The sequence below is a fragment of the Spermophilus citellus genome (assembly GCF_964194105.1).
Source record: "Spermophilus citellus genome assembly, contig: SCAFFOLD_58, whole genome shotgun sequence".
Taxonomy (NCBI): Eukaryota; Metazoa; Chordata; class Mammalia; order Rodentia; family Sciuridae; genus Spermophilus; species Spermophilus citellus.
The window spans coordinates 320,704-330,191 of NW_027672891.1; the positions used below are offsets into that span (position 1 = coordinate 320,704).

General features: G+C 42.5%; 1 pseudogene across 1 annotated transcript in view; it reads right to left on the reverse strand.

Moving 5' to 3' along the window:
* Positions 1-3,568, reverse strand: part of LOC308640437 (A-kinase anchor protein 9-like) — an 87,242-nt pseudogene extending 83,674 nt beyond the window's left edge. The window contains exons 1-5 of the transcript XR_014024359.1: positions 3,563-3,568; positions 3,301-3,354; positions 2,751-2,924; positions 1,655-1,810; positions 713-889 (exon numbers count right to left, since the gene is read on the reverse strand). The product of XR_014024359.1 is annotated as an A-kinase anchor protein 9-like (transcript). The remainder of the gene's footprint in view (positions 1-712; positions 890-1,654; positions 1,811-2,750; positions 2,925-3,300; positions 3,355-3,562) is intronic.
* Positions 3,569-9,488: the final 5,920 nt, after the last annotated feature.

Here is a 9,488-nt window from a genome sequence, read left to right on the forward strand (position 1 = left end):
GATGGGAGGGGAGGGGAGCGGGGATTGTAGAGGATAGGAAAGGTAGCAGAATATAACAGTTACTAATATGGCATTATGTAAAAATGTGGATGTGTAACCGATGTGATTCTGCAATCTGTATACGGGGTTAAAATGGGAGTTCATAACCCACTTGAATCTAATGTATGAAATGATATGTCAAGAGCTTTGTAATGTTTTGAACAACCAATAAAAAAAATAATTGAAAAAAAAAGATTAAAGATTACAATCCATGTGATACATTTCCTACCAGGAGCTCTTATTGACTAAATAATTTCCCCAAACTGGAATATAACTCAAGTGAATAAAAAGAATCAACCACATTTTTTTGTAGTTTAAATTTACAAAATTTCTTTTTCAGAATTTTATAATCATGGCTAAAATAAGAAGAAATACATTTAGTTGGGGGAAAAAGGATAGAAATCCTAGTTACAAAAATAGATTCTCCTGACTTCAGTTTAACATAGGCAGATCACTTTTAAGCAGAGTAATGAGTAGTATCATATTTAAAACTATTACTATGAAATTCTCAATGCTTTTGAAATATATTATTTTATGTACTCAAAGAGTTTGTCTCAATTATGAAATTTTGTGGTGCATATGCATAAAAAAAAAGATAAACACCTCCATTAAAAACTTTAAAGTTAATTACAAAGCTGCTACAAGTAGGTTGACTTCCTTAAGATACACATACCATTTCATATACTTTAATTTTCTCTTGTAAGAAATTAATTTGCATTTTGAAGTCTTCCTTCTTTTTTTGATAATCTTCTAATAGATGGTCTTGTTCTTCAAGCTGTTGTTTGGCTTGCAGTAAATCTGCAGCTGTGTTACTGTGAGTGCTGTTTCGTAGAGTTTCACTAGCCTGTAACTTAAAAATAGAAACCTCAAAATATTAAATTTTAAGTGACACTTTATCGTACCCTCAGCCCACAGGGGTTCTCTGGAAAGTATGCTCACTTCATAGGCTTACAATCTCAGTCAACATGTTTCCATGCTGTCAACATGCTGATAGGTAATGTGCACTTTGGGTAATGAGCCAAAGAATTTACCTTTCACATTATAAAGCTGAGAAAATAGGAGAAATAAGACAGGCAGACAGGCAGAGAAAAATGCGGACTGAAAGTTCTTCCTGGATTCCTGATGACTTTTCAAACTCTAGTTCCAATTTCTCTCAGAGTTCCGATTGTATTTCTGCCCTTAAGTTCTATAAACAAGCCTGTATTCTTACCTTAAATTCCTCCCTTTTGTTTAATGCAATTAGATTATAGTTCCAACTAAAGATTAATGGAATATATCCAGTTGTCAGTCTAGTTATAATTGAGAACCTAATTAACATAAAACCATACCAGGGTTGGAAAAAGTAGGGTGTAACTGCAGGTTAATTTCTGCAAAAATACACCTGATAAGACTTTGTAGAATTTTTAAATAGAGACAGGGAAAAGTACAAAGAAAATAACAGCAAGAAACTACCCAAGAAGTATAAATTAAATTCTTGATTAACATAACACTTATTCACTAGTTTTTCCAGTACGAATAAACAAATGGCTTTATAACAGATTTGTTCTAGAAAGTGAAAAAATTTAAAAATTCGTTATAAAAATCGAGTAAGTCTTGTTCTACTTGTAATACTTACTTGTTGGAATTGAATCTGCAATTTTTGACTTTGCTCCGTCAACGCTAAAAATTCTCTCACCGTTTCATCCCTTTCCCTTCTTGCCTGTTGTATATTGGCGGTGAGCTGTGTGATAATAGCATCTCTTTGTTTAACTGCTGCTTCAAATTCTTGTAACTAAAGGAAATCAGAGAAAAGAATTACATTCTAGGCTTATATTTTACATAAAACTGATTATCATTATTACAAGCAACTTTTTAAAAAAATATGAGATTCAAAGCACATTAGTGGAATTCTTACAATTTATATGCTATCTCCCACATTTGAAAGCTATGAGCTTTAAGAAATTTGTTTTACTTCCAAATCAATCTCAAAGAAATTAATGTGCACATGCAAAAAATTTTCACTTGTTCTGGCTTTTCTATATATCTAATTCTAGAAGCAAATGCCTTTATATTGGGGAGCTCCCCCAATCTGTTACCAGGCAACACCACAAACTTGTTTTTGGAGAGGATGAAACTGTCATCCTCATTAATGTCCCATTTTCATCTTGAGTTCATAACTGATTACTTAATACAAGAGATGTCACTCTAACTGCAGAGAATATTTACAGGGACTTGCTGATATTCTTAATGGGTTTAAGTCATCATTTTTTTAAAAAATGTGATTTATACCACAATTTTCTTTCAGGCTCATTAGAAAAATATCTATCCTGAAATCACTAAGGTTATTTTACTCTATCTTATTAAGTTAAATAAACAAAGTAACATACATGTTACCCCTATTAGTTGAATTCTAGTTGTAAAATGGGATTCTTAATACTATGCGCAAGAACCCCATTTTTCTCATGAATGAGATAATCTTAAGTTAACACCTGTAATTCTCATTAAATACATAAACTATCATTAAAATTTCCTGGAGGGCTGGGAATGTGGCTCAAGTGGTAGTGCCTCGCCTAGCATGCGTGAGGCACTGGGTTCGATTCTCAGCACCACATAAATGTAAAATAAAGATATTGTGTCTACCTAAAAAAAAACTAAAAAATAAATATTTTTTTAAAAAATTTCCTTTTTTGTTTTTGTGAGTAGCAAACAAAGGCCACAGAAGGTAAATGTACCTGATGCAATCCTTCAGTCCCATAGGTGGCCCTCATTTCTTCCAGTTCTCTGTTCAGTTCTTCGGGCTCATGTTCAGGTTTCCCAACTAATTCGTTTTCTATCAACTCTAGGTGAGTCTCACTATAGTGTGTGCCTTGTTCAGAATAAGAATCAACGACACCAAATTCTTCTTCCTAAATCAAACCAATATTTTTAATGATTCAGTACTAGCAACATTCCTGAGATAGGAATTCGAATATTGAATTCCATAGCAAAATCCACTTTAAAACATCACTCTTCACTTTGAAGTTCACTTCTATAGCAATCTGGTTTGCTATTAATGTGATATTACCTTAAAAGCACCTAAACAACATATCTGCAAATTTTGTTCCAATTCAATGTTATAATGAAAATGAGGTAACTTTGTTTTGTTAAGCAGTAAAGAAGATCTAGTAACTTTTAGAAATCACATACAGAAAGAATTACATACAGGAGAAAGCTTGGTTAGTAAGTCAACTGGTTTTAAATAATAAAAAACATTAGTATCATGAGTAGTTTTATATACTGTACCATTAATAAATTGGTAGGCTTTTCTGTTTTCACCACATTACAGCAATCATTTACCTGTATAAAAAAATTTCCTGATATATTATGATAGACCAAATTTTATTTACCTAACAATAATATTTCTACTAACTGTATCTTTTACATCTAGGGAAAATGCCTTAATAGCAAAACAAATATGGTGATTATATTTAACTGAAGTATCTAAGAGGCATATCAAATGTCAATCATTCCTCAAACATCTAAGTTCTTACAATGCAAAAGACACTTTCATTTAAGTAACTGAAGTTCTAAGTGCAGTTCCTATTTAGTCTTCAGAAAGATAACTAAAAGCTTCAAGTTACTAGATCTTCTTTTACAAAATGCTTCCTTAAAATTAGCTAAATATATTTTTAAAATTAAGCCCTATTTATTTTCAAATAAAACCATTTACTGGTATAAATTTAATTAAAGGCTAGTAAGCAAACCAAGGGAAATAAAGAGGTAAAGAATACTCCCCTAAGAACTTTCCTCTGGGGACAGTACTACTGCTAGTCACTTACATGAATACTTACATCAACAGAAAAAACTTGTTCATGTTTAAGCGTTTCTTCATTGTTTAGAGTTCTCATTATTGTGGATTCAGGCATCACGGCCGATCCAACACCCTGAGAACTATTTATGAACATCTCCTCACTCTTTGATTGATCAATATTCAAGCCATGAACATCATTTTTATTGCTTGAGGTTTTCTTCTTTTTTGGCTTCTTATGAGGGTTTTGTCCATCCAATCGAGCTCTTCTTTCTCGAAACTCGGCAAGCTACAGGAAAAAGTATCATTAACATCAATGATAATTTTTCTTTGGGATCACTTTCTTTAAAAGATCAAACTATCACCAAATTAAAATGATGATAATAATATAGATGACTTCACAGTTTCAGAATAACTATTGGATTGAATATTCGGGTTGTAAAGTTTGTAACACTAGGTACTTGTGAATGAACTTATTAAATATTGAGGGGTAAGAAATGAACATGTCAAGTCTAAAGAAGAGGAAATTAGAAATTAAAAAGATAATGTTCTAGGCCTATATTACTCATTATATGAGTTATATTATTTTTTCAGAAAAATTAACCAGAAGGTAAACCCCATGAGGGCAAGGACTTTTTTTCCTCCCTACTTCTATATATTAAAAGCCTAGAGCAATATTAAATAAATGTATGTTGAATTTTTTATCTATTTTTTTAAAAAGAGAGAGAGACAGAGAGAGACAGAGAGAGAGAGAGAGAGAGAGAGAGAGAGAGAGAGAATATTTTAATATTTATTTTTTAGTTATCGGCAGACACAACATCTTTGTTTGTATGTGGTGTTGAGGATCGAACCCGGGCCGCACGCATGCCAGGCAAGCACGCTATGGCTTGAGCCACATCCCCAGCCCCTATGTTGAATTTTTTAAAAGGATAATTTATCTTTTATTGAAAAGTCACCACACTAAGCAAGATCATATAAAAGGCATATCTAATTCTACTTTATTAAAATGTTCCATGGTTTCAAAATTAAAATGAACAATTTTCAAATTACTTGAATCACTCTTAAAAGGTGAAAGATAAAAGAATGAGACTAAGTAAATTTCTTTGTTCCTTAAAAAGAGGAAATATATGATTGGAATTACTGTAACTATTAAATAGACCAAATACAAAAATGGCTAATAAATGAATAAGAACATAAAAAGAATCCTTCTCAGTATAACCTCCCTCCCTCCACTAAGAAAACCAAAACAGAACAAAAAGTTTCTCATAAAAATAATATCCACAATAGCTTTCTGGCAAGACTACTGTTTTATAAAAATGTGAAAGGAATAAGATCGTATCACATATTCAATTATTTATAGCTATTTAGTTTTATTTTAAATTTGAAAAATGGCAAGCTAGCAGATAAGCAAAAAAATCTGAATCAATTAGATAACCATCTGATACTGAAATGATGCACTTTAAATTACTGAGAAAACATTTATTCTAAAACATGCTGAAAATTCAGACTACAGCCATCTGTGTTTGTCATTTGGAAGCCAATTATAAAAGTGTTAACATGTGTAGTCACAGAAATAGTTGCAAGATTTACTGGAAAGATATTATGTTCACATATTTATCTTTCAAAAGTAGACCAGATCACAAGTAAATGTCTTATCTTGACCAGAACATGAATAGACAACTGAATATAAATATATTGAGTTCCTTAAACTCAATATTTATAATTTTATAAATGATCATTCTCAATAAAACAATACATTTTCAAAATGTTATATATAAAAACATGCCAAGTTTTTATAATGTTCCTTCAAAAATAAATGACTAATTGAAGTCTGTTTTGTGTATTTTTGTGTGTCCATTGACTATTTACTACATGCCAGGCACTGTGCTGGACATCAATGAAACACATGGTCTCAAAAGTAGAAATTCACAGTACAATGCCAAACTATTATTAAATGGAGTTAGAAATAAGGGTTAAAGCACAATTTCTTAAGCCTGACAGTCATTCATATATACATATATGGACAGCGAGAAGAGAGAGAAGAGGTGTATTGTGTTATAGGAAACTGTATTTTCCTGATTTTCTTTAAAAAGGCCTTCTGAAAGAGATGTGTTGTAGTTTTATGCCTGGAAAGCATAAAAATTGGATTTATGTCAGGTTGTAAGTATATAGTTCAGTTATTTAACAAATACTTATTGACTGCCTATCATGAGCTATGACAGGGCATGCGGTGATAAATAACACATATGAACTCTCATGAATTGTAATCCAGTAAGAAAGATAATATTAAACAAATAAAGAAATATGTACATTCAAGTTATCAAAAGTGCTTTGAAGAGAAAGTATATGCATTAAAGACAGCATACAATGGAAATTCAATTTGTGGGACTGTGGGGAGAGGTCAGAAAACATCTTACTGAGACAAAAATGTAGAAGCTGATATATAAAAATCAATTTGTTAGGGGCTGGGGTTGTGGTTCAGCGGTAAAGCGCTTGCCTAGCACATGCGAGGCCCTCAGCACCACATAAAAGTAAATAAACAAAATAAATATATTGTGTAGAAATAAAAAATATTTTAAAAATCAATGTTACCTGATCAATATCATAATCAGTGGCAAAACGAAACAGAACTAGAGTATCTGACTCCAAATCCAACCTTTCATTATACTAATTTGCTTTCTATGTATTTTTAGGTCCTTTTTCATAGTATTTCACAATCCTAGAACATTAATTTTAAAGACATGAACAAATGAAATCGCCAAACTGACAAGTGTTTTTTGACGAGAGGAAAAACAAACGTGAAAATGCACATACCTCAAAGAGAATGTTACAAAAATATGTAATCTGGTAATCTCTATAGTATTTAAAAATAACTATAAAAAGTGATTTTTATGTTTTTCCTGTAGAAAATGGAAGAAATCCCGAATAATTCTAATTATGGTGACTATTTGTTCTTTTCAGGGCTGTCATTAAGCCTTTCAATATTCCTTCATGGATGATAAACAAGAAGCTATATAAACTGTCTCAGAAAAACTTTGGTGGCCTAACCATGGAAACAAAAAGATTATAACCCAGACCCTGCAGCACCTCCCTCCGAGCGCAGCGCACAGGGCTGCCGCAAACTCGTTCCCCAGGCCTCCTCCCACCCTTTCCCGGCCACCGCCTCCCACCTCTGGCCCGGCGGTCCCCTGCTCTCCTACCTTCTTTCTACCAGCTTCTATCTTTCTCCTTCTTTCTTCGTCCTCCATGGCTTCTCCGGGGTAGGCAGGGAAAGAACAGGGAGGGGGTCGGGGGTAGAAAGGAAAAACCGGTTCAGACCGAGGTGGGACGGCTAGCTCCGCGATCCAGGCCTCAGAGCCCAGCCGGGAGCTGCCTCCGCCGGGAGCTGCCTCCGCCGGGAGCTGCCTCCGCCGGGAGCTGCCTCCGCCGGGAGCTGCCTCCGCCGGGAGCTGCCTCCCCGCCGGAACAAAACCAGTCAGTCGCTGCAATCACTGGCGAGTCGTCCTGGTCCACACCAGTACAGCAGGAGTCACCGACATTTCCGTCTCCATGTAAACACAGAGTGAGGTGGGAGTCAAGACACGTCACAGTGTGCAGGCCCTCAAACGCCTCGTTGCCTGGCAGGTGCGCCCGCGGCCCCTCCCCACCCACGTCGCGGGGCAGAACATTCTAACCCAGTCCTTAGCGCGCGGGGGAGGGGGGGGCTCCAGCCTCCCAGGCGACCCCCACCGTGCAGGGGATTCAGTGCTTCCAGAACACAGCTGCCCCGGCCCGCCCCGACCGGGCCCGCCCCGCCCCGCCACGCCAAGCCGACCCGACCCGCCCAGACCCTGGCCGGCCCGCCCGCCCCGCCCGCCCCGCCACGCCCGCCCCGCCACAACGACCCCACCCGCCCTGACCCGGGCGGCGCCGCCCGCCCCGCCACGCCGAACCGACCCGCCCCAGGCCGGCCCCGCCCGCCCCTCCACGCCGACCCGACCCGGCCCTGCCCGCCCCGCCACAGCGACCCGACCCGCCCCGACCCGGGCCTGCCCCGCCCGCCCCGCCACGCCGACCCGACCCGCCCCAGGCCGGCCCTGCCTGCCCCGCCTTGCCGCCCCGCCCCGCCCACCCGACCAGGGCCGCCCGCCCCGCCATGCCGACCCGACCCGACCCGACCCGGGCCAGCCCGCCCCGCCACACTGACCCTACCCGACCCTGGCCGGCGTGCCCCGGGCCGGCCCCGCCCGGCCACGCCCCGCCACGCCGACCCGACCCGTCCAGTGCCCTCCTCTGCCGTTCCTCCCGTCCACCCCATCCCCTGCATTCCCTCCCAGGCCCTGTCCTTTCCCTTGAGTCCCTGAGTCCGGCCGGGACCCCTCGCCATCACTCTGGTCTCCCGTTGCAGGGCCTGGCTCCTTGCTTGAGCCCAGGCCGCTCTTCGGGAGGACCCTGTCCCATCCTCTCAGGCCCCTTGCTTGGGCCCCCTCCTGTGCCTGCCCTCTGGTCCCCAGGTGCTCTGTGTATCCTTGCCCTGCCGAGAAACACCCCCTCCCCTGCTTGCCCCTCGCCTGGGCTCCTGGATCGGGTCCTGGCTCTCCCCGCACCCCCTCACGGTGCCCTCCTTTGGCCCTTGTTGGCCCTCCACAGTTGGTCCCCCGGTCCCTTGGTGAGCAACTAGTCCCCTGGGGCAGCGGAGTGGCCTTGTCTGGCCTGTGCGCCCTGCAGGCTCCCAATGGGAAACACAGTCCTGCCCCTCGCCGGGCCCCCTTGCTGCCCGCACCCTGACACCTGGCAGTGGACATTGGGCCTGGCCTTGCGCCGCCGCTCTCCCCCGCGACGTGCCCTCCCTACCCCCGCCCCCACACTCTGGCCTTGCATGCTGCCCCCTACCCCCGCGGAGCCCTCCCCAAGCCTGACCCTTCGCGCTCCAGTCCCCTGAGCCCCTGACCGCGTTCCTCGTGTCGCGTGGCGCGGCTTGGCGTCGCCTCTGCACTGGGGGCCCCTTGCTTGGGCCCCCTACCGCGCTGCCCTCGGTGTCCCCCGCGCCTCCCTCCATACCCCTCATCCTTGCGCCGCCCCCATCCTTCCCTTCCCTGCATTCCCCTCGCACGCGCGGTCCTGGGGTTGGTGCGCTCGGTCGGTGCAGGCGTCCTCCTGCATAGGGTCCCTCCCCTGCCTGGGCCCCTTGCTTGGGTCCTGGCACTCACCCCTCTCCGCCCCTACCGCGACCCCCCGCGCCGAGAACCCTCCCATCGCCCTCCTCCAGGCCCCCATCCCTTGCCAGGCCCTCTTTGCCAGGTCCCTGTCCCAGGAAGCTGGGTGTTGGAGTAGGGGGTTGAGCTCCCAGTCGACCCCTCACCCAGGGCAGAGGTCACTCCCCCCTCCGCAGGGGAGGCTTCACCAACCTGGGTGTCAGGGTGGGGGGTGGAGCTCCCGCCTCCACTCTGCACCTAGGGGAGAGGGCACTCTGCAGTCTGTTAGAGGTAGAGGACATTCCCCCCTCTGGGGTAGATGCGCCACGATCCTGGGTGTGGGTGGGGGAGCTCCCACTCGGCACCCAGGGGAGAGGGCTCTCCAGACTCCAGGGGAAGGCCCCTTTAACTTGGGTGTTGGAGGGGAGCTCCCCCCCCTCCACACCCAGGGAAGAGGGCACTCCACCTCCAGGGGGTAGTCCCCTCTAAACTGGGTGTCTGGGGGAGTT